This window comes from Bombina bombina, chromosome 4 (genome assembly GCF_027579735.1).
Source record: "Bombina bombina isolate aBomBom1 chromosome 4, aBomBom1.pri, whole genome shotgun sequence".
Classification (NCBI taxonomy): Eukaryota; Metazoa; Chordata; class Amphibia; order Anura; family Bombinatoridae; genus Bombina; species Bombina bombina.
Window position 1 is genome coordinate 427,937,610 of NC_069502.1, and position 25,190 is coordinate 427,962,799.

Consider the following 25,190-nt stretch of genomic DNA (forward strand, 5'->3'; position numbering starts at 1 on the left):
GGCTTATCGCCTAGTCTTAAATAAAATAAATACTATTGTGTAAATATGGTGTATTAAATTTACGCCACCAATATATCCCATATGTTACACAATAGGATTTATTTTATTTAAGATGCATTACAGGAGTGATGAATAACATGTGTGTTTACTTCTGTTGCTATAGCGACAAGGTTGGCTTGCAGTATTGCACACAGTACTGTGAGATTTTTCACAAGTAATGTGGGGATTTTTTATTCATATTTTTATAGTTTATATTTAATATTTCAATCACGCTCATTGACGATGATGTGCGCTAACCCAACTGTATTAACTAACGCCTAGATTTAGAGTTCTGCGTTAGCTGTCAAAACCAGCGTTTGGGGCTCCTAACGCTGGTTTTGGCCGCCCGCTGGTATTTAGAGTCAGTCAGGAAAGGGTCTAACGCTCACTTTGCAGCTTTTCCATACCGCAGATCCCCTTACTTCAATTGCGTATCCTATCTTTTCAATGGGATCTTTCTAATGCTGGTATTTAGAGTCTTGGCTGAAGTGAGCGTTAGAAATCTAACGATAAGACTCCAGCCGCAGGAAAAAGTCAGGAGTTAAGAGCTTTATGGGCTAACGCTGGTTCATAAAGCTCTTAACTACTGTGCTCTAAAGTACACTAACACCCATAAACTACCTATGTACCCCTAAACCGAGGCCCCCCCACATTGCCGCCACTCTAATAAAATTTTAACCCCTAATCTGCCGACCGCACACCGCCGCAACCTACGTTATCCCTATGTACCCCTAATCTCTTGCCCCTAACACCGCCAACCCCTATATTATATTTATTAACTCCTAATTTGCCGCCCCCAATGTCGCCGCCACCTACCTACAATTATTAACCCCTAATCTGCCGACCGGACCTCACCGATACTGTAATAAAGTTATTAACCCCTAATCCGCCTCAATAACCCTATAATAAATAGTATTAACCCCTTATCTGCCCTCCCTAACATCACCGACACCTAACTTCAAGTATTAACCCCTAATCTGCCGACCGGACCTCACCTCTACTCTATTAAATTTATTAACCCCTAAAGCTAAGTCTAACACTAACACCCCCTAAGTTAAATATAATTTTTATCTAACAAAATAAATGAACTCTTATTAAATAAATTATTCCTATTTAAAGCTAAATACTTACCTGTAAAATAAACCCTAATATAGCTACAATATAAATTATAATTACACTGTAGCTATTTTAGGATTAATATTTATTTTACAGGCAACTTTGTATTTATTTTAACCAGGTACAATAGCTATTAAATAGTTAATAACTATTTAATAGCTACCTAGTTAAAATAATTACAAAATTACCTGTAAAATAAATCCTAACCTAAGTTACAATTAAACCTAACACTACACTATCAATAAATTAATTAAATAAAATACCTACAATTATCTACAATTAAACCTAACACTACACTATCAATAAATTTATTACATACAAATACCTACAATTATCTACAATTAAACCTAACACTACACTATCAATAAATTAATTACATACAAATGCCTACAATTAAAAACAATTAAATAAACTAACTAAAGTACAAAAAATAAAAAAATAACTAAGTTACAAAAAATAAAAAAATAATTTACAAACATTACAAAAATATTACAACAATTTTAAGCTAATTACACCTACTCTAAACCCCCTAATAAAATAACAAAGCCCTCCAAAATAAAAAAATGCCCTACCCTATTCTAAAATAAAAATAGAAAAGCTCTTTTACCTTACCAGCCCTTAAAAGGGCCTTTTGCGGGGCATGCCCCAAATAATTCTGCTCTTTTGCCTGCAAAAAAGAACATACAATACCCCCCCCCCAACATTACAACCCACCACCCACATACCCCTAATCTAACCCAAACCCCCCTTAAATAAACCTAACACTAAGCCCCTGAAGATCTCCCTACCTTATCTTCACCACGCCGGGTATCACCGATCCGTCCAGAGGAGGCTCCGAAGTCTTCATGCAAGCCCAAGCTGGGGCTGAAGAGGTCCATCATCGGGCTGAAGAGGTCCATCATCCGGTTGAAGAGGTTCATCATCAGGCTGAAGAGGTCCATCATCCGGCTGACGTCTTGATCCAAGCGGGGGCTGAAGAGATCCATCATCCGGCTGAAGTCTTCTATCAAGCGGCACCTTCAATCTTCTTTCTTCCGGATCCATCTTCATCCCGCCGACGCGGAACATCCATCCTGGCCGACGACTTCCCGATGAATGACAGTTCCTTTAAATGACGTCATCCAAGATGGCGTCCCTCGAATTCCGATAGGATTCTATCAGCCAATCGGAATTAAGGTAGGAAAATTCTGATTGGCTGATGGAATCAGCCAATCAGATTGAGCTTGCATTCTATTGGCTGTTCCGATCAGCCAATAGAATGCAAGCTCAATCTGATTGGCTGATTGGATCAGCCAATCGGATTGAACTTTAATCTGATTAGCTGATTCCATCAGCCAATCAGAATTTTCCTACCTTAATTTCGATTGGCTGATAGAATCCTATCAGCCAATTGGAATTCGAGGGATGCCATCTTGGATGACGTCATTTAAAGGAACCGTCATTCGTAGGGAAGTCGCTGGCCAGGATGGATGTTCCGCGTCGGCGGGATGAAGATGGATTCGAAAGAAAGAAGATTGAAGATGCCGCTTGAAAGAAGACTTCAGCCGCATGATGGATCTCTTCAGCCCCCGCTTGGATCAAGACTTCAGCCCGAGGATGGACCTCTTCAGCCCGATGATGGACCTCTTCAGCCAGATGATAGACCTCTTCAGCCCGATGATGGACCTCTTCAGCCTGATGATGGACCTCTTCAGCCCCCGCTTGGGCTTGGATGAAGATTTCGGAGCCTCTTCTGGACGGATCGGTGATACCTGGCGTGGTGAAGACAAGGTAGGGAGATCTTCAGGGGCTTAGTGTTAGGTTTATTTAAGGGGGGTTTGGGTTAGATTAGGGGTATGTGGTACAGGCAAAAGAGCAGAATTCTTTGGGGCATGCCCCACAAAAGGCCCTTTTAAGGGCTGGTAAGGTAAAAGAGCTTTTCTATTTGTATTTTAGAATAGGGTAGGGCATTTTTTTATTTTGGGGGGCTTTGTTATTTTATTAGTGGGCTTAGAGTAGGTGTAATTAGCTTAAAATTGTTGTAATATTTTTCTGTTTGTAAATTATTTTTTTATTTTTTATAACTTAGTTCTTTGTTTATTTTTTGTACTTTAGTTAGTTTGTTTAATTGTATTTATTTGTAGGTGTTTGTATGTAATTAATTTATTGATAGTGTAGTGTTAGGTTTAATTGTAGATAATTGTAGGTATTTTATTTAATTAATTTATTGATAGTGTAGTGTTAGGTTTAATTGTAACTTAGGTTAGGATTTATTTTACAGGTAATTTTGTAATTATTTTAACTAGGTAGCTATTAAATAGTTATTAACTATTTAATAGCTATTGTACCTGGTTAAAATAAATACAAAGTTACCTGTAAAATAAATATTAATCCTAAAATAGCTACAGTATAATTATAATTTATATTGTAGCTATATTAGGGTTTATTTTACAGGTAAGTATTTAGCTTTAAATAGGAATAATTTATTTAATAAGAGTTAATTTATTTCATTAGATAAAAATTATAGTTAACTTAGGGGGGTGTTAGTGTTAGGGTTAGACTTAGTTTTAGCGGTTAATAAATTTATTAGAGTAGCGGTGAGGTCCGGTCGGCAGATTAGGGGTTAATACTTGAAGTTAGGGGTCGGCGATGTTAGGGAGGGAAAATTAGGGGTTAATACTATTTATTATAGGGTTATTGAGGCGGGAGTGAGGCGGATTAGGGGTTAATAACTTTATTATAGTAGCGGTGAGGTCCGATCGGCAGATTAGTGGTTAATAATTGTAGGTAGGTGGCGGCGACGTTGGGGGCGGCAGATTAGGGGTTAATAAATATAATATAGGGGTCGGCGGTGTTAGGGGCAGCAGATTAGGGGTACATAGGGATAACGTAGGTGGCGGCGGTGTACGGAGTGGCAGATTAGGGGTTAAAAAAAATATGCAGGGGTCAGCGATAGCGTGGGCGGCAGATTAGGGGTTAATAAGTGTAAGGCTAGGGGTGTTTAGACTCGGGGTACATGTTAGGGTGTTAGTTGCAGACTTAGGAAGTGTTTCCCCATAGGAAACAATGGGGCTGCGTTAGGAGCTGAACGCGGCTTTTTTGCAGGTGTTAGGTTTTTTTTCAGCTCAAACTGCCCCATTGTTTCCTATGGGGAATCGTGCACGAGCACGTTTTTGAAGCTGGCCGCGTCCGTAAGCACCGCTGGTATTTAGATTTGCAGTGGTGGTAAATATGCCTGTACGCTCCCTTTTTGGAGCCTAACGCAGCCCTTCTGTGAACTCTAAATACCAGCGGTATTTAAAAGGTGCGGGGGAAAAAAAAGCATGCGTAGCTAACGCACCCCTTTGGCCGCAGAACTCTAAATCTAGCGATATGTTATCATATTTTACATTCCGATCTTCTTCACATAGAAAATAATGTATTTTTATTATAAAATATATATTTCTATATATTTGATACTGTTCATGTAAAATACTTATCTATACCCATATATCTATAGGAATTGACATACAGGAATAGGTGTATATAGATCGATATAGAAATATGTATTTACAATAAAAAGTATCCTGTAAGTGAAGAACTTTGGAACGTGAACTATGTACGGTACATATACAGTAAAACACAAAAATACTTAAAAACATATGTACACACATCTATACATATATATATATATATATATATATATATATATATATATATATATATATATATATATATATATATATTTATACACACATATTTTTATATATATATATATATATATATATATATATATACATACATACATAAAACAGAAAAAGGAGAGAGATGATAATACTGCTATATAGGTTCCTATTAATTGTCACGGTGCAGTCCTCAAACAATTATAAAGGTATATTCAAAAGAAAGAAATCAAAGGATATACATTACTACCCTTTGAAAATAGAGGAAAAAATACACAGCACTCGTAATTATGAACAACTAAATTTTGCATTTTATTAGCCCTCCAAGAGGCAGCCACCAAACCGTGTATATACATACAAAACATATAAACCTGTTAAAAGTGGTAAGAAAGGATTAAACGGTACCGCTGTCACAAGATTATAAACTATTGCACCTTAATATACAGGTTGTTACAATGTTTACATAGCACACTTGATACAATTAATCTTTAGCATATGGGAGAGATAGCATATAAAACCTCCAATATTAGTCCAGAACTAACCCGTCCCGGTATCGAAGTTACCACAACTTTAAACTGACCGTTAAGTCAGGTACTCACATACCACAAGAGCCGTAGGTGTTCCGATTTTGCCACAGTAACTCACACAGAGTAGACTCCTCCCATGACTCGTGACGTCAAACTGGGAAATGTATCATGTGTTGGTTGCCATAGGTTTAAACAGCGCCGACTCCCCTCTGCTGATTGGGTCACTGCTCCAACAACCAAATCATAGGAAACATCCACAAAGATGATATATTATATACAGCAACCTCACAGCGGCAATAAGCATATTCAGAAGATCAACGTATGAGATAATGCAGGCAGATTGCTTCATCTGTGCTGTATCATACTTCCAAAGATTTTTTGGTGTTTTTTGTAGCAAACCGAAACTTATCCTTTCCTAGGGTCGCAGATATTCACTTCCTTGCGTACACCTAGGGGCCATACATTGGCATTGAGATATTTTGTGATTGGTATCACCAAGTATTTTAAATCAGCAGCAAAAGTTCACCTTTTTAAGGGGTCGGGTGGTAGAAAGTAAAGTCCTTTACCATAGTTGGACACAGTCAAGTGTCAAACAATTGAAATAAATGCACATCATGCCAACGCACGTTTCACCCCATCAACAGCTTGTGCAGACCGGGGCCTCATCAGAGCATATACTTTTACCCATTTTTATAGCACCTTGATGGAATTACAGGTTAATTAGACATCAGGTGAAAAAGGTGGACCATTCCACCTTAAGTAAACAACATACCAAAACAGTGAATTCTTCCAATTATTTACAATATGTTAGAAAGGATATTGGCATAATCACCCTAAAAAAAATTCTAAAAATTATCCATATATATCTATATACATCAGGCCTATAAATTATTCCTAAATTTAAAACTAGTGATATATTATATACTAGCCATTTACAAAGCACATGCGAGGGCATACAGATTATTTTTAGAGAAAGGATGCAAATTCAAACTTATCATTCAAACCTCTAGGGATTTTAGTGCCAAGCCTAAAAATCCATCTAACTTCTTTTTTGCAATAGTACCCTGTTGTTGTTGCCACCTCTACCTGAGGTGATTCCTTTATCAATCACTATGAATTTTAAGGATCTCACATCACTATTATGAAATCATAGGAAGTGTCTTACAACATTAGTATCCCTTTTATTTAGAATATCATCTCTATGCTCCTTTCTATGCTTTTGTTTTGTATCAGGAATTGGAAGTTTAACTGAAAAGATTGGTCTCTATGTGAATCAAAATCTACGCACATTACTTGACACTTTTCCTTTGTAAAGGACACCGCATACCTACTTAGAAAGCTTGATGGATTAATAGTGGAGACTACCATTCTAGCATCCCTTGATGTTGAGAGTTTATACTCCTCTATACCTCATAATATTGGTTTAAAAGCAATTGAGGGATTTTTGGAGACTAAAAGTATTGAATATAGGGAAAACTCAGATTTTATTTTGTCCCTTTTGAAATTTATCTTAGAGAATAATGTTTTCTCTTTTGATAATAAATTTTACCGCCAGGTGAGGGGAACAGCGATGGGGGCAGTTTGTGCCCCCACCTATGCTTGCCTCCATTTGGGGGCATGGGAATTATCTGAAGTTTTTAATAACTATAGTGACATCATGGATGAACATGTTCAGCTATGAGTCCGGTATGTGGACAATGTGCTCATCCTATGGGATGGCACATCTAAAGAATTCAGTAACTTTGTCTCATTACTGAATAAGAATATCCTTCTAACTTTTGAAACAAGTGTGAAAGAGGTGACATTTCTAGACTTAAAGATAAAAAAAGAGGGTAACTGTATTGTAACAGAGAATTATAGAAAACCTAATGCTACTAACAATATCCTACATACTACAAGCAATCATCCTATGCACCTTATTAAGGGGATCCCATATGGACAGTTCCTTAGGCTGAGGAGGAATTGTTCTTCTGTGGCAAAATTTGAATATCATGCAGCTCAAATGAAGACAGATTCCTTAGAAGAGGGTATTCTAAGAGATGTTTAAAAAGGGACCTATATGGACAGTGCAAAAAGTTTCTCAACTAATGGGACTAAATCCTATGATATAAGATTTTCTTTAATTGCCATTCAGAAGGAGTTATTTATCTTTTATGCTGTTCTTGCCCGACTTTCTATGTAGGGAAAACAAAGAGATTCATAAAACATAGAATTCAGGATCATAGAGACTATATTCTAAATAAAAGGGATACTAATGTTGTAAGACACTTCCTACATTTTCATAATAGTGATGTGAGATCTTTAAAATTCATAGTGATTGATAAAGGAATCATCTCAGGTAGAGATGGCGACATCAACAGGGTACTATTGCAAAAAAGAAGTTAGATGGATTTTTAGGCTTGGCACTAAAATCCCTAGAGGTTTTAATGATAAATTTGAATTTGCATCCTTTCTATAAAAATAATCTGTATGCCCTCACATGTGCTTTGTAAATGGCTAGTATATAATATGTCACTAGTTTTAAACTTAGGAATAATTTATAGGCCTGATGTATATAGATATATATGGATAATTATTAGAAAAAATGTTTAGGGTGATTATGCCAATCTCCTTTCTAACATATTGTAAATAATTGGAAGAATTCTGTGTTTTGGTATGTTGTTTACTTAAGGTGGAATGGTCCACCTTATTCAGCTGATGTCTAATTAACCTGTAATTCCATCAACGTACTATAAAAAGATGGAGAATTCTGGGTAAAAGTATATGCCCTTATGAGGCCCCGGTCTGCACAAGCTGTTGATGGGTTGAAACGTGCGTTGGCATGATGTGCATTTATTTCACTTGTTTGACACTTGATTGTGTCCCACTATGGTAAAGGACTTTACTTTCTACCACCCGACCCCTTAAATAAATATCTGTGACCCTAGGAAAGGATAAGTTTCGGTTTGCTACAAAAAACACCAAAAAAAATCTATTTTCAAAGGGTAGTAATGTATATCCTTTGATTTCTTTCTTTTGAATATACCTTTATATATATATAAATACATACATACACATATTTAGACATGTATGTATGCATATATATGCTAAAGCACTTTCCAGCCCCCCCTTTTTATTAAACACTTTATACAATATATTTTATGTTGTGTTTAATACAACTTTTTCCTTTCTCTACCCTTTACGCAATCTATTTTGTCGCGCTAACCAGACTCACGTTAAATTCCATTGTGCTTGAGCAAACACGATTACTTTCAACTCGTAATGCGTGCATCCCTTTCCATCCCTTGCAAAAAGCCGACAATTACCGCATATTGCTTGCACGCTACAGTTAGAACGCCACTCGTAATCTAGCCCTAAATGGCCTGTAATATTTTTTAGATAACTTTGCTAGTCTATACAGATTTCTTTATATGATTATAAGGTAAAATATATAAAATATATTGTGACTTTCTTGTTCATTCTGTTGCCATTGTACAATAATGGTTCAATGTTAAAATTGTGTTTTAGAGCCCTGTAGCAGCCTCTAGTGGAAATAAAGATTTAGAACAATAGTTTTTAAAAAACAAACTTTACCTACCTATCAATTTGAGTTTGCAAACCCATTAAATGTTAAAGGGACACAAACCCAAATGTTTTCTTTCGGGATTCAGAGATTAACATTTTTAAAGACGATCAAATTTGCTTTATTTTCATGTTATTCTATTTTGAAGAGATACCTAGGTAGGTAGCGTGCACGTGCCTGGAGCACTACATGACAGGAAAAAGTGCTGCCGTCTAGTGCTCTTGCTAATGTATAACATTCTTGCAAAACTGCTGCCATATAGTGCAGAAGACATGTGCACTCTTTTTAGCTTTCTTTCCTGATTTTTAATAAAAGATAGCAAGAGAAAGAAGAAAGTTTGTTAAAAGAAGTATACTGTAAAGTTGTTTAAAATTTCATGTCCCTTTAACCCCTTTGCTACCGGGAAGTTCAGAGAAAAACTTGCCCTAAATACTGGAGAACTTTTAGCATTTTTGTTATTATTCTTTTTAAATAGAAATGGAGCATTGTGTTTCTTAAATTTATCGATCAAAACTATATATATATATACACCAAACTTCTGAAATTCCCAGCAGAGAAGGGGTTAATTAGTCAACTGGTAAGGGTAATAGTATTGTAGGGCAGGGATTATCCTACCACCTGACCCTGACACCTCCCACCTCCCTGATCCCTACCTGATAAACAGCTCTCCCCCACCATCACTCTTCACCACTATTTTAAATACTGTCAGACACTCTACCAATATGCAGTTTATGGCTTTTTTTTTATTTATTTTTTATTTTTTTATAAACAATGTCCTACATAAACAGGTAAGGACAACAGAAAACAAATTACAATACATAAAACAATTATTGGAGAGAGATAGATCATTGTCCAGAAACAAGATGTGGCTAAAGTTTGAAGATCAAGTGTCCATTTTCTCTTTGTTGTTCTCCCACAACTGAGGATCTTTCCAAGATTAGTACCAGTTGGTGTTAAAATAATAGAGAAAGTTTTTTTTAAATTTATATTTTTTTTTTTGTAGTGTAGGGATCACTCTTCAACCCTCCCTGATCCCTCCGAAGCAGTTCTCTAACCTTCCCCACTCTCACTAGTAGCAGCCAACTTAGGTTCTGCCAGCACCCAGTTTATAGGTATTTTTAATTTAAATGTAATTATTTATTAATATTTTTTATGTTGTGTAGGGATATGTGATCCTTGGTGAGTTAGAGATCACATGTAGTCAGAATGTAGTCCGCTTCATACTCATTTATTTTTTATTTTTTTATTCATTTCATCATTTTTTCTTTTTCTTTTTTTTTGGAAAGAAGAAATAAAGCAGTGAAAATCATTCAATACAGACACAAGGTATCAGTTGTACAGTGCACAAAGCTCTCAAAAGTTTGTGGTAAGCATCCTTATCAGGTCTCTGGGTGCAATGTACTCAGAAAAGTGCACTTATAGATTTGCCTTTGTCCATGTCCTTATGTGAATGTCCATGTCTTTCCAGTTTGATCCCCTTCTCCTTTCCTTTTTTAAAAAAAAAATTATATTTCTTTTTGTTAAACATCTTTTGAACCAATAAAACATTAGACAATAGATATGCAACTTAGAACATTGTGTGTAACTTATTATTTCAGGTTATCTAATAGTAGTTCCTATGATTAAGTGCTAAGTACCGGCCTGAAAAGCGTAAGTATTACAGATTTTTCTGCCTCTATGAACCTAATCTTTTAACTTGTCTCATTAAAAGTTACTTTTTAACTCACTGAGCCTGTAGCGTGCAGCCATTATTTCCACGTGTATTGGTTATATATGGCTAACAAAGGCAAACAATTCTATCAAAGATGATATCAATATGTCATTAACTTTTATGCGGTTTTAGCTGCCAACATTCCTTAGCGTAGAAACTTGGGGGGGGGGGAGGAAGAAGGAAAAAAAAACATGTAATTAGAGCATGGTTGGCTGTACTACTCTCTGTACTACTCTTAGCACCCTTTGAGTTGTAGTTTCTGCTAGATTCTTAATTATTATTTGTGGATTGCTATATCTCTTCATGTGGTCTTTGTTCTAAGGAACCAGGTATCCCAGATTCTCCAATATAGGTCTCGTTTATCTAGGTGTAGGCAGAAGCCTCTCTCCATTGTGGCAAATAATTTAACTGATTTCAAGACACATTCTAAAGAGGGGGGTTTGGTTGTTTCCAAACCCTGGCAATTGATATTTTTATAGCTGCAAATATGAAAATGGCAAGGTGTTTCAGATTTTTGGCCATTTTCTGTGGGAAAATGTTAAAGAAGGCAAGCTTGGGGCATTTTGGATCTCAATTCCCAGGGTGTTACATAGTCTGAACACTTCATCCCATAATGGAGCCACTTTCGGGCAATTCCACCAAACATGGAGGTCAGATCCCACTTGTCCGCAGCCACTCCAACAGTTTTCGATAAGTGTGTAGGGGCCATTTGTGAGAATCGTAGGGACGTGTAGTGCCATCTGAGTGTAATTTTGACAAAAAGTTCTATGAAGTTAGCACAGTGAAGAGATTTTGTTGTGATTGAGAAGACCTGGACCCAGACCTTGTCTGGGATTTTAGATTTCAGATCCTTTTTCCAGGCTTTCAGCTGCCATGCATCTCCTGTGACCACATCTTTCATTATTAGACTGTAAATGCCAGGAAAGGGGTTTCATCAAATTAGAGCCAGATAGACACCGTTGTTCCCAATCAGTCTGGTGTCTGAGCCCCTTTTTTGGGAATTCCCAGGCCACAAGAAAGTTATATAGTCTGACCTGCTCAAATTGAAACCAGTTTTGGGGGTGGTGGTTATCTAAAGAGAGGGTTCCTATAGGTTTTATCTTGATTATTTTGATATACTAGGTTAATATCCCAAGTTCTCCAATGTAAAACATGGGAGTCTGGAAGTCCCCTCAGCAGCCCCGGTATTGAGTGAATAGGGTAAGGATGGGGGGACCACCTCAGAATAGTGTCTGAGTGGCTTCTAACACTCTAGGTTTTATATAATGTTAGTATTGTGAATATTCAATCTACTCACTTGGTATTCTTGAATCCAAGTAAGATCTTTCAAGTAGATCCATGTCGGTAAGGAGAATTGTTCTACTCTTTTCCAACCTGAAACATCATCCGCCGTGCCCCACCCAGAGATATGTTCAAGGCGTGCGGCCTCATAATAAGCAGAGATATTTGGAAGGAGGACTCCCCCCTGGGTGAAGTTTTTTTGCAGTATTTTCTTGGAAATTCTAGGCTTTTTGTTTTGCCATATGTATCTCATAACTATGGTGTTTAATTTGTCTAGGAGCTCTCTAGGAAGATTGAGTGGTAGGCAAAGGAAAAAATATAAGATTTTTTGAAAATAGTTATTTTGATCGAGGCTATCCGGCCTAGCCAGGACACCTCCCGAAAGGTCCAGGAATTCAAGAGTTTCCTAATATCTTGTGTTTGGGTGTCATTTCTCCCCTCACTCAGGGCTTTTTCAACATCTTGAAAAAGCCCCGAGTGAGGGGAGAAATGCGTTGATAACCGTGGCTCAATATTTTTAAGTTATCTGGCTAACCTCCTCATAGGTTTGTGAAATAATACTACCTAAAACTGCAAGGAGTGAACTGTCCAGTCTAACTATCTGCATGAACAACATTGATATAGACTGCTGAAAAGCTCTCTGACTTCTACTGAGAGGTCCCGCCTATATACCGCTGACAAGCGCTGAATTTTCCAAGCTACAAAGAGGATCCACACTGCTAGTAACCGCTAAGCGTCCTAACAACAATCACGCTACCAGAAGCAGATGACGTAAGTGGGTGGCACCTAGGAAACACGCCCACAAGTGTAACCTATCTGACGGAGAACCAACTGAAACTCCAAGAAGTATTCTGACCATAGACAACCGGTTTGTCTTTTAAACTCAAAGGTACCATTCTCGTATGTTAGTATGATCCAATGCATTAATAGTAAGATCATCTATATACGTTAGAAACTTTCACTAGTGCACGTATAGGAATTGGCTACAAGTGACTTTGGCTTTATTTAAGCTTTTTAACTCCGCTCCAGCTTGGCTAAATATACTGAATGCCCAGTTTTTATTTTTGATATTATATCTATTTGCTCTAGGATAATTTATCTCTATGCTTCACACACTGTTTAGAGTATTTATATAAGGTTGTGCTTAATTATCCCCCTTTCTATATGCTTTCTATGAGCTAATTTAAAGGGCATTATTAATTACATTTTAAATTTATATATTACTGCTTACAGCAGTGTTTGCTATTATCCGCTTTTGCTTTATTTTATTTTTCTGTGCATTATTTATTAATTGTTTTTTATTGCTTCTAAAATAAATATGGATTTTTTTATACTCTTACTAGTATTTATTCTAGCACATATTATTGTGTTTAAATTTATTTATTTCAACACATATGATTGTGTTTACATCTACTTATTTTAAACAGTAGGTAACTCATATGATTATCCCTCATTGAATCCAGTTTAGACCCTAGCTTTAGCGCCAGTATTTCCTAACTTTCCCATATTGCATCTTTTTAGGGTTTTTGAGAGAGGAACCCTTTTATACTTGGCATAGGGTTGGTATTTAGCGCCAATTCTGACTTTTCTTCATAAAACCTTTGCCTATGGGCCTCAGTAAAAATATTTAGCAATCTTCTGGTGTTGTCGGGGCCTTCCTGACCCCATGAGAACCCCACCTGGTCTGGGTGAAGAAGTGAGGGTATGATGGTTCAGAGCCTATTAGCGTATAGTTTATCATCTATATTAATAAGAGATATGGGGTGGTAACTGTTGCATTGGGTGGAATCTTTTTCAGGTTTTGGAATAATGAGTATAGTGGCCTCTAAGAGCTCTCTTCTGAAAGTGCCACTCTCCCTGGCTTCTGAAAAGGCCCTTAGTAGCAGAAGTGAGAGGAGTTCTCAGAAGGTTTTATAAAACACCAAAGTAAATCTGCCTGGGCCTGGAGCCTTGCTATTCTGTAGCTGTTTAATTACTCCCTTTAATGGGGATAGCAGTGTCTCCTGAGAATGGGGATAGCAGTGTCTCCTGAGTTTCCTCTGTCAATGTAGGAAGTTGTATTCTTCTCAAGAAGGAATTAATTTTGTCTTTCGGGAGGCTATCTTCTATTTCAGAGTTATGTAAATGGTATAATTTAGAATAGTATAGCGCAAATGCATTGCCTATATCTCTGGGGCAGTGACCAATTTGCCTTCCTTTTGAATAGCGCAGATACGGGAATTCACGCAATTTAGAATAGTATATCGCGTACGCCTTGCCTATATCTCTGGGGCAGTGACCAATTTACCTTCCTTTTGAATAGTGCGGATACGGGAATTCATGCACGACCACTCAGCTTGTGTGCTAGAATGGTCAACACTTTATTACCTTGGTAGTACAATAGTTGTTTAAAGCGGAGGATAGCTTCTTGTAGTCGTTTTGTTTCTATGTCTTTTATTTGGTTGCATAGGGATTCCACCTCTATGGTCAGAGTAGGGTAGGGCTCATGTTAAGTTGTTCCTTTCTCCTTAGTTTGGCAACTAGGAGCCCTAGGGATGCTCTTCTTAATTTTTTAATTGAAGCCTGTTTTTGAATACAGACTCCCCTAACATAAGCTTTTAGGGCCGCCCAGATTGTCTGATTGGAAATCAGCGGGTCAGAGTTATGTGCCAAGTATTCCTGAATAGAGGTTTGCGTCAAAGATTTAAATTCTGGGTCTGACCACAGGAAGCCTGGCAGCTTCCAGCTGGGGAAGGATGTGATGAAGGAGCTATAGTCAATTGTGAATGTGAGTGCGTCATGGTCGGACAAGCAGCATGTCCTAATTCTAGCGTCTTTGATATTATTTAGGGTCCACGCATCTGTAAAAAAGTAATCTAGTCTCGAGTATGAGCCGTGAGGTTTGGAAAAAAAGTTGTAGTCCCTGGCAGACGATGGCACGCTCTTCAGACGTCATACAAATTATGTTGTGTTATATGGTCCCGAAATTTAGTAGCAGTGTCAACAGAGTGTCTACCATTTTATTGTGGCTAGGGCTGGATCCCAGATCATGTTAAAGTCTCCTCCAATCAGTCTCCTCCAATCTTGAGTCGTTTAATATTGTTCAACACCGCCTTCAGGAAGAGAGGTTGGTTTTGTTTTGGGGCATACAAGTTAACCAATGTGTACGTCCGTCCGTTTAGTTTATATATAAGAATACGGTATCTGCCCTCAGGGTCTACCTCTAAGTGTAACTGTTCAAAGCCTATCTATCTGTGAATTAAAATAGCTACCCCTCTAGATTTATCTGTGTACAGAGCAGATACACAGCGTACATAGTGTGGAGATCTGCGTAAGGGTGCAGAGGTAGCCAGCCAATGAGTTTCTTGGAAAACTACAATCACCTAGATTTAGAGTTCTGCATTAGCCTTAAAAAGCAGCGTTAAGGGGTCCTAACGCTGCTTTTTAATGCCCGCTGGTATTACGAGTTTGGCAGGTACAGGTGTACCGCTCACTTTTTTTCCGCGACTCGAGGCTACTGCAAATCCCCTTACGTCAATTGCGTATCCTATCTTTTTAATTGGATTTGCCTAACTCTGGTATTACGAGTCTTAAAAGAAGTGAGCGGTACAGCCTCTACCTCCAAGACTCCTACCGCATAAAAAAGTCAGTAGTTAAGAGTTTTATGGGCTAACGCCGGAACATAAAGATCTTAACTACAGTGCTACAAAGTACACTAACACCCATAAACTACCTATGAACCCCTAAACTGAGGCCCCCCCCACATTGCAAACCCTATAATAAAATGATTTAACCCCTAATCTGCCGACCGGACACCGCCGCCACCTACATTATAGCTATCAACCCCTAATCTGCTGTCCCTAACATTGCCGACACCTATATTATATTTATTAACCCCTAATCTGTCCCCCCCAACGTTGCCGCCACCTACCTACACTTATTAACCCCTAATCTGCCGACCGGACATCGTCGCCACTATAATAAATGTATTAACCCCTAAACCGCCGCACTCCCGCCTCGCAAACACTATAATACATTTTATTAACCCCTAATCTGCCCTCCCTAACATCACCGCCACCTACCTACAATTATTAACCCCTAATCTGCCGTCCCCAACGTCGCCGCTACTATAATAAAGTTATTAACCCCTAAACCTAAGTCTAACCCTAACCCTAACACCCCCCTAAATTAAATATAATTTAAATAAAACTAAATAAAATTACTATAATTAAATAAATTAATCCTATTTAAAATTAAATACTTACCTATAAAATAAACCCTAATATAGCTACAATATAACTAATAATTACATTGTAGCTATTTTAGGATTTATATTTATTTTACAGGCAACCTTGTATTTATTTTAACTAGGTACAATAGCTATTAAATGTTTAATAACTATTTAATAGCTACCTAGTTAAAATAATTACAAAATTACCTGTAAAATAAATCCTAACCTAAATTACAAATACTCCTAACACTACACTATCAATAAATGAATTAAATAAATTAACTACAATGATCTAAACTAAAATACAATTCAATAAACTAAACTATATTACCAAAAAAAAAAAACACTAAATTACAAAAAATAAAAAAAATTACAAGAATTTTAATCTAATTACACCTAATCTAAGCCCCCTAATAAAATAAAAAAGCCCCCCAAAATAATAAAATTCCCTACCCTAAACTAAATTACAAAAGTAATCAGCTCTTTTACCAGCCCTTAAAAGGGCTTTTTGCGGGGCATTGCCCCAAAGTAATCAGCTTTTTTACCTGTAGAAAAAAATACAAGACCCCCCCAACATTACAACTCACCACCCACACACCCCTACTCTAAAACCCACCCAAATCCCCCTTAAAAACACCTAACACTACCCCATTAACGATCACCCTACCTTGAGCCGTGTTCACCCAGCCGGGCACCACTGGTCATCCGATCCGTCCCGAAGTCTTCATCCGATGGGGCAGAAGAGGACATCCGGACTGGGAGAAGGCTTCATCCAAACGTCATCTTCTATCTTCATCCATCCGGCGCGGAGCAGGTCCATCTTCAAGACATCTGACGCAGAGCATCCTCTTCTTTCCACGGCCGACGACTGAATGAATGTTCCTTCAAAGGACGTCATCCAAGATGGAGTTGGCAGCCAATCGGAATTAAGGTAGGAAAAATCTGATTGGTTGATTTACTCAGCCAATCGGATTGAAGTTCAATCCGATTGGCTGATTGGATCAGCCAATAGAATGCAAGGTCAATTCTATTGGCTGATCCAATCAGCCTATCGGATTGAACTTCAATCCGATTGGCTGATTCCATCAGCCAATCAGATTTTTCCTACCTTAATTCCGATTGGCTGATAGAATCCTATCAGCCAATCAGAATTCGAGGGACGCCATCTTGGATGACGTCATTTAAAGGAACCTTCATTCAGTCGTTGGCCGTGGAAAGAAGAGGATGCTCCGCGTCGGATGTCTTGAAGATGGACCCGCTCCACGCAGGATGGATGAAGATAGAAGATGCCGCTTGGATGAAGCCTTCTCCCGGTCCAGATGTCCTCTTCTGCCCCATCGGATGAAGACTTCTGGACAGATCGGATGACCAGTGGTGCCCGGCTGGGTGAACACAGCTCAAGGTAGGGTGATCTTCAATGGGGTAGTGTTAGGTTTTTTAAGGGGGGATCGGGTAGGTTTTAGAGTAGGGGTGTGTGGGTGGTGGGTTGCAATGTTGGGGGGGTCTTGTAATTTTTTTTACAGGTAAAAAAGCTGATTACTTTGGGGCAATGCCCTGCAAAAAGCCCTTTTAAGGGCTGGTAAAAGAGCTGATTACTTTTGTAATTTAGTTAAGGGTAGGGAATTTTATTATTTTGGGGGGCTTTTTTATTTTATTAGGGGGCTTAGATTAGGTGTAATTAGATTAAAATTCTTGTAATTTTTTATATTTTGTAATTTAGTGTTTGTTTTTTGGTAATATAGTTTAGTTTATTGAATTGTTTTTTAGTTTAGATCATTGTAGTTAAATTATTTAATTAATTTATTGATAGTGTAGTGTTAGGTGTATTTGTAACTTAGGTTAGGATTTATTTTACAGGTAATTTGTAATTATTTTAACTAGATAGCTATTAAATAGTTATTAACTATTTAATAGCTATTGTACCTAGTTAAAATAAATACAAGGTTGCCTGTAAAATAAATATAAATCCTTAAATAGCTACAATGTAATTATTAGTTATATTGTAGCTATATTAGGGTTTATTTTATAGGTAAGTATTTAGTTTTAAATAGGATTAATTTATTTTATTATAGTAGTTTTATTTAGTTTTATTTAAATTATATTTAACTTAGGGGGGTGTTAGGGTTAGACTTAGGTTTAGGGGTTAATAACTTTATTTTAGTAGTAGCGACGTTGGGGGCGGCAGATTAGGGGTTAATAATTGTAGGTAGGTGGCGGCGGTGTTAAGGAGGGCAGATTAGGGGTTAATAAAATGTATTATAGTGTTTGCGAGGCGGGAGTGCGGCGGTTTAGGGGTTAATACATTTATTATAGTGGCGGCGATGTCCGGTAGGCAGATTAGGGGTTAATAAGTGTAGGTAGGTGGCGGCGACGTTGGGGGTAGATAGATTAGGGGTTAATAAATATAATATAGGTGTCGGCAATGTTAGGGACAGCAGATTAGGGGTTCATAGCTATAATGTAGGTGGTGGAGGTGTCCGGAGCGGCAGATTAGGGGTTAATAATATAATGTAGGTGTCAGCGATAGTGGGGGAGGCAGATTAGGGGTTAATAAGTGTAAGGTTAGGGGTGTTTAGACTCGGGGTTCATGTTAGGGTGTTAGGTGTAGACTTAGAAAGTGTTTCCCCATAGGAAACAATGGGGCTGCGTTAGGAGCTGCACGCTGCTTTTTTTGCAGGTGTTTACAGGTTTTTTTCAGCCAGCTCAGCCCCATTGTATCCTATGGGGAAATCATGCACGAGCACGTTTTTCCAGCTTACCGCTACCATAAGCAACGCTGGTATTGAGGGTTGAAGTGGAGATAAATTTGGCTCAACGCTCACTTTTCTGAAGCTAACGCAGCCATTCAGAAAACTCGTAATACCAGCGTTGGCTTAAGGGTGCGCTGGAAAAAAAGGCTCGTTAGCACCGCACAGCTTTACCGACAAAACTCCAAATCTAGGCGAGAGTTTGCATTTGTGGCGTGCATGTTGTTACTTAACAGGCTGTGCTTTGTAGGGGTAATTACGGCCCTTACAATTTAAGGGCACAAATCTTAGGGTATTTGATCTGTCATGCATGTTGAGAAAAAAAACAACAACAACAAAACAGTTATAGGGGTGGAAGGATAAGTAGTAACTCATAACTGGGAATGCTGTTTACCAATAAATACTATACCTTATAGGATGTGGCAACTTTAAACTTCAGTGTCTATATATAGATACGTTTTCTAGAAGAAATCAAACAAAGACTTAACAAAGGAAAATAAATGAAAATATTCTTAGATTATACAACATATAATAGTATAATACAATGGACACAGGTTGGATTTGTCAGTGTAACCCAGGTGTAGCTAACACTGATTATTGTATCCTGACGGCCATATACACCACCTAAGAAACTTGAATCAATACACAGAAGGTAGTCAAATTCCCTGATCTTATCAAGATGAGAAGTAAAATGGGGGGGGGGGGGAGAAAGAAGTGTGGTACTATCTAGTAAGGCACACACCGGGTCAGTGGGCGCTAGGAGACACCCCAGGGGGAGAAATTGGAAATAGGATCTGGTGACCAGATATGTATATGGGGATATTGCCCATCTCTAGATGGTTCAGAGAGTAAATTATAAAATGTTGTGTGATGGGTGTATGACCTGTAGTGGATAGAGTGGATTATATGTTCTAGGGTTCGGGTCAGGGGCCTGGGTTGGAGTAGGGGCTCAGGTTCATATCAATGAATATTAGTACAAGAGGCTGGATAATGGCCCTAAGAGTTCCAGGGCTAACAGGTATAGATAAGCGTATGGAAAGGCCCCCAACAGGAATACAGGTATACACCCATCACAGGTATAAAACAGTACATCAACTCGAACTGAAAATAGCAACTTGTGATTGTGAAAACAGTCAATAACTTGCTTAATTTTCCAGATTAGTGGAACAGTCCTGTCTAGTGGTTGGAACATGCTTGTCTCTCTGTGTCGTGATGCGTTGAGGAAGAGGTATCCACTCAGGAGCAGCCATCTGCAATGACTTGAAGGTGCCAGGTGGAATGGAAAAGCCAGGTGCACCTGCCAGGTCCCACTCCTTGAGTAGGTCCAGTCCCTTGTTCAGTGACGTTACTGTATGCAGAGTCCCATTCTTGTTGACTATGAGTTTGATAAGGTATCCCCATCGATATTTGATATTATGATGTCTGAGTGCCTGGGTGAACGGGGCAAAAGATCTTTTCAGCAGCGTATATTGAGACAAATCAGGAAAGACTGCTATAGATTGGAATTTTTCAGGTAGTGCTGGTTTAGTGACTAGTTCTCTCAAGATCCTTTCTTTATTTGTGAAGAAGTGGATTCTTGCAAGAACATCTCTGGGTTTCTCAGCCGAAATGTTTTGTGGCCTAGGAGTGCGATGGACCCTGTCTAGAATGAAGTTAGGAGCATCTAGGTTGGTAAGAAATTATATACAGAATTCCTTTATGAACTTCTCCAGATCATAGTTGATGACGTCCTCAGGTACTCCACGGAACCTTAGATTCTTCCGTCTGGATCTGTCCTTCAGGTCAGACAGCTTCAACTCTATGTCAGATATCTGTGATGCAAGGTTTTGGGAGTATGAGAGCAGGTTTTCATGATCCACTGCAAGGTCTTCCTGTTTTCTCTCTAGAGCTTCAATTCTTTCTACAATGGCAGCTATGTCCCTGCGTAGTTCAGCCGCAGAGCCTCTGATAGCCTTAGTCAGTGTATCTTGTAAAATGTTCATATGTTTGGTTAGTGTCTACCATACTAGCCGCCATGTTTTCAGATGGAGGTGGCCCTGAGTCAAAAGCTCCTTTTGCTTTAAAATGTATCTTCTTGTGTAGAAGGATTTCTGAAATGATCTGCTACAGTCTTTTTAAGTGGGGCTGCCAGCTTATGTTTTTCCCTATTGGATTGGGACATAGCAGAGGATAGATGGATATAACCAGGTTCACAAATGCAGTATCAGTATGAGGCACTATGGTTTATGTTCACACGATTGTCTTAGAGATTAGCATCTTGGTGTCCAGCACATCACCCAGCCCTTCATGATCTGTAGCTCACCCCATAGAGAACTTCTCAACATTGGATAGTACCTCTCCCCAGGGGAGTGTGTCATCTAACGATGGTGTGGAAGAGGGAATGGAGGATATGACCCACTTGCAGGCTCCTGGTGGGAAATGGAGGGGAAGACGGCTCATTCACTGGATGTGATTTGGGTCCAAGGTGGGTCACTAGGGGCCACGTGGGTGGTTGGTCCTGTGTAGGCCTCGAGTTCCACTATTGTTTGGCCTGTTTTTTGCTACCTTTTGGCGTGGTAACCTGGGGCCAAAACCTCATGAGAGTCACTGCTGAGTTGAGAAATTAACAGAGGTGGGGTGTTTGGAGAATGTTCCCACAGAAGCGTCTCACCTCTTGTGCCGCTCTCAGCAGGCCTTGTCAGCTCTTATCTCTGTCATGGGAGCTTCAATCTCCGGAGCAGAGCCCTGACTCTCCGGATTAGAGTGTATTGCAGGCAGATGGAGGTAAAGTCCAGGTACCGGTTTTTTACCAGCGGTCTGTGATGCTGAATCGGACGATCCGGTTCTAGTCTGACTCCGATAGTTTGCTCTGGCAGTTGACCCCAGGGTCAGAGTTGTGTTAGGACTAATCGCCGGTGTAATATGTCCCAATTAATGAAAGATTTGCTGGTAGATCCACGGAGCTCCCAGAATGTGTGACAACTCTGCTCAGTGGTTAAGTCTGCCCCCCCCTCTTCATACCCATTTCTTAACTTTTTAGGGGTGACTGAAGATGAGACAAAGGCTGGCAGTACGGTATGGCAGATTCAGGAATAATGCTGGTTTCAAGGTTTGAGCAAATTCAACCTACTTTAGGTACATTTTGCCCGAGTACAATGCTGGGTTTGAACAATGTTCCCAACTTGGTAACCTGTCCGCCCAGCATTGTATCAAACATTGTCTGCACCCGGTTGTATCTCGACACACTAACTTGCGTGTGCAATGCCATCCACTTCTCTCAGGTGACCAATTGCACGAGAGAAGGGCATGTCCATCATGAATGTAGCAGAGAGGGTAGGAAGCAATGGTCTGGTGACTGCTGCTTATTACATAATAGAAAACAGGCCCACATGTGCAATGCTGCCCTGCAAGCGCTCAAAAGCAGCATATGTTGTCAGTACATTGAGCCCATTAACTTTATTAAGGTGAGATGCAATAGACGGGTAAGTAATTCATTTTTTTAATAGCTCTAGTCAATACTAAATAATTATTTTGTGGGCTATATTTTCCCTTATTTTTTGGGGGCTTTGCTTACTAGTGAGCTAGTGTAAAGATTACCTGAGAGTTGCTGAGCGGGAATCCAGTTACAGATATTGAGGACTCTCTTATATATAGCTCTGCAAGAAAACCTAAATTGGGACAGGTTGGCTAGAGAGGCGGTAGGCACAAGACCTGGTAAGGGAAATCCAATGGAGAAAGCCAAGGTCAGCCAGGATATCCATCCACAAGAGAGCGAGGCAGCAAGCAGGGTCAGGAATACCAAAGTCAGTAACAGATAGACAGTCCGCCAGGCAACAATCCAAAACAAAAGGCAAAGAGGAGTCAAGGTCAATTCCTGGATCAGACTAAGAGCCGTCCAAAGATGTGTCAAACCAGAAGGAGCAAACACTATCAGAGACATAATGGGTAGCCAGATGTTGAGGAGCTGGAAGACATAAGGAAGCACAGGGCAGGTCACAAGTAGCTGAGGCAAAGGAACCAGGAACACCTAGGGCTAGATTACGAGTGGAGTGCAAAATTGTGCGCTGGTATTAGAAGCTAAGCGCAATATGAAAGCTACAAATAAATTGCATTGCATGGAAGCTTTGCACTCACAAGAGCAGGCTTCCATAGGCTCCAATGGGAGCCTCGTTCTGATGCCAATAGACACGGCACATAACCTAGCGCTACGACGGGGGTAAGTTGCACAGAGTTGGGCAGCAAATTTGAAATATATATGTATATGAATATATATATATATATATATATATATATATATAATGTGTTTATATGTGTATATACACATATTAACCCCTTAACGACCAAGGAAGTGCCAGGCATGTCCTACAAAAAACGGTTGTTAACGACCAAGGACGTGCCTTGCACGTCCTCTGGGGTTTCAAGCTCTGGAAGCGATCGTGTTCGCATCCAGCAGCTTTCAGGGTATTGCAGCGATGCCTCAATATCGCGCCCATTAATGTATGTGATTGTGATGGAGGGAGAGGGAAGGAGGGAGAGGGAGGGGGGAATAAGTGTTGGAAAAAGGGATCAGTGATCTGGGAGGGGAGGGTATTGAGGGGGCAGCTACACTAAAGAAAAATGTGGGTTTATTTTTTTATTTAAAAAAAAGCACATTTTGTAGCAAACTGGGTACTGGCAGACAGCTGCCAGTACCCAAGATGGTGGCAAATAGGTAGAGGAGGAGGGTTAGAGAGCTGTTTTGGGGAAATCAGGAAGGTTGGGGGCTTAGGGGTATCCTACACTGCAGAAAATATATTTTAAAAAAAGCCTTTTATTTTAGTACTGGCAGACTTTCTGCCAGTACATAAGATGGCGGTGATGGTTGTGGGGTGGGGGGGTATGGAGCTGTTTGAGAGGGGTCAGGGAGAGATCAGGGGGTGGGATGTGTCAGGTGGGAGGCTAATCTCTACACTAAAGCTAAAATTAACCCTACAAGCTACCTAATTAACCCCTTCACTGCTGGGCATAATACAAGTGTGGTGCCCAGCAGCATTTATCGGCCTTCTAATTACCAAAAAGCAATGCCAAAGCCATATATGTCTGCTATTTCTAAACTAAGGGGATCCCAGAGAAGCATTCACAACCATTTGTTGAAGAAGTTAACGATTTATTTTATTTGATCGCTTTTGCCGGTGAAATGGTGGCATGAAATATGCCAAAATGGGCCTAGATCAATATTTTGGGTTGTCTACTGAATAAAAATATGTACATGTGAAGGGTTATTCAGGGATTCCTGACAGATATCAGTGTTACAATGTAACTATCGCTAATTTTGGGGGGGGGGGGATGGTTTGAAAATAGCAAAGTGCTACTTGTACTTATTGCCCTATAGCTTCAATTGTTAAATATATAGCTGATAATGGGTGTGGATGTTGAGATCAATGGAAATGAAAAAACAGTATTATTTCCCACCCCCACCTACAAATAACAAAATAAAATCAAACAATAATAAAACAATAATGTTACAGTTAAATAACAGTAATTAAATAACAATAAAAATGTGTTATAAAAACAATTGATAGAAAAAATAAAAGTGCATATTGTGCACACAAATTATAAGTTACCAGCTCCCTTGAGGAGTTAGTTTGATCAGTTCCAAGAAACAAGTAAATTCAACGCGTTGGAGATGTTAAACAGTTAATTCAAGGAATCCTCCAAATCCACTCTCTGCCGGGTGCTGCCAAAACTCAGAGGTATGTCACTTACACTCTCTAATCATGGAAGCTGCAGCAAACAAGAGAAAAAAAGGCGCAACCCCCACATCAAGGTAGAATTACACTTTATTTGGAGCTAAAATACAGTTAAAAACACTTAAAAGAGGTTGGAATAAAATCGGCAGTAACATAAGAAGAAACTCAGTCTGTGTCTGTAATCACTACATCCACTGGCTCCAATGCCAGACAACCAGAGTTCACCACAGCCAAGGAAGTTTCTTTTGGATCCGGTCTGTAGCAGTCCGCCACAGCTCCACCCTCAACGCATTGTGTTTGCTCCTTAGCAAACTTTCTCAAGAGGAATAATTCATATACTAATCTGCTAATACAAGCAAAAAACTTGAATATACTCACTAATGACAAATACAAATTCTTACAGAAGGACAACCCAAAAGTAGCAGTGTTCTATCACCTTCCTAAGATACACAAAAATACACAAAATCCCCCAGGTAGATTCATAATTTCTGGGATAGATTGTTTAACAACTAATCTATCAGAGTACATTGATAGCTTTTTACAGCCAATAGAACTAAACGTAGAAAGTGCATACAATTCGTCTTATAAAAGAATTACTTTGAGTTTGATAAAAAGATCTATCTCCAAAAATGGGCAATGGCCATGGGA

The 25,190-nt window shown here is 39.0% G+C and overlaps 1 long non-coding RNA gene across 1 annotated transcript in view; it reads right to left on the reverse strand.

Annotated features, from left to right (window-relative positions):
* Nucleotides 1–10,102: 10,102 nt before the first annotated feature.
* The window catches only part of LOC128656380 (uncharacterized), a 36,226-nt gene continuing 21,138 nt past the window's right edge, over nt 10,103–25,190 (reverse strand). The window contains exons 3-4 of the long non-coding RNA XR_008402000.1: nt 19,244–19,295; nt 10,103–10,373 (exon numbers count right to left, since the gene is read on the reverse strand). This is a non-coding gene — a long non-coding RNA (uncharacterized LOC128656380). The remainder of the gene's footprint in view (nt 10,374–19,243; nt 19,296–25,190) is intronic.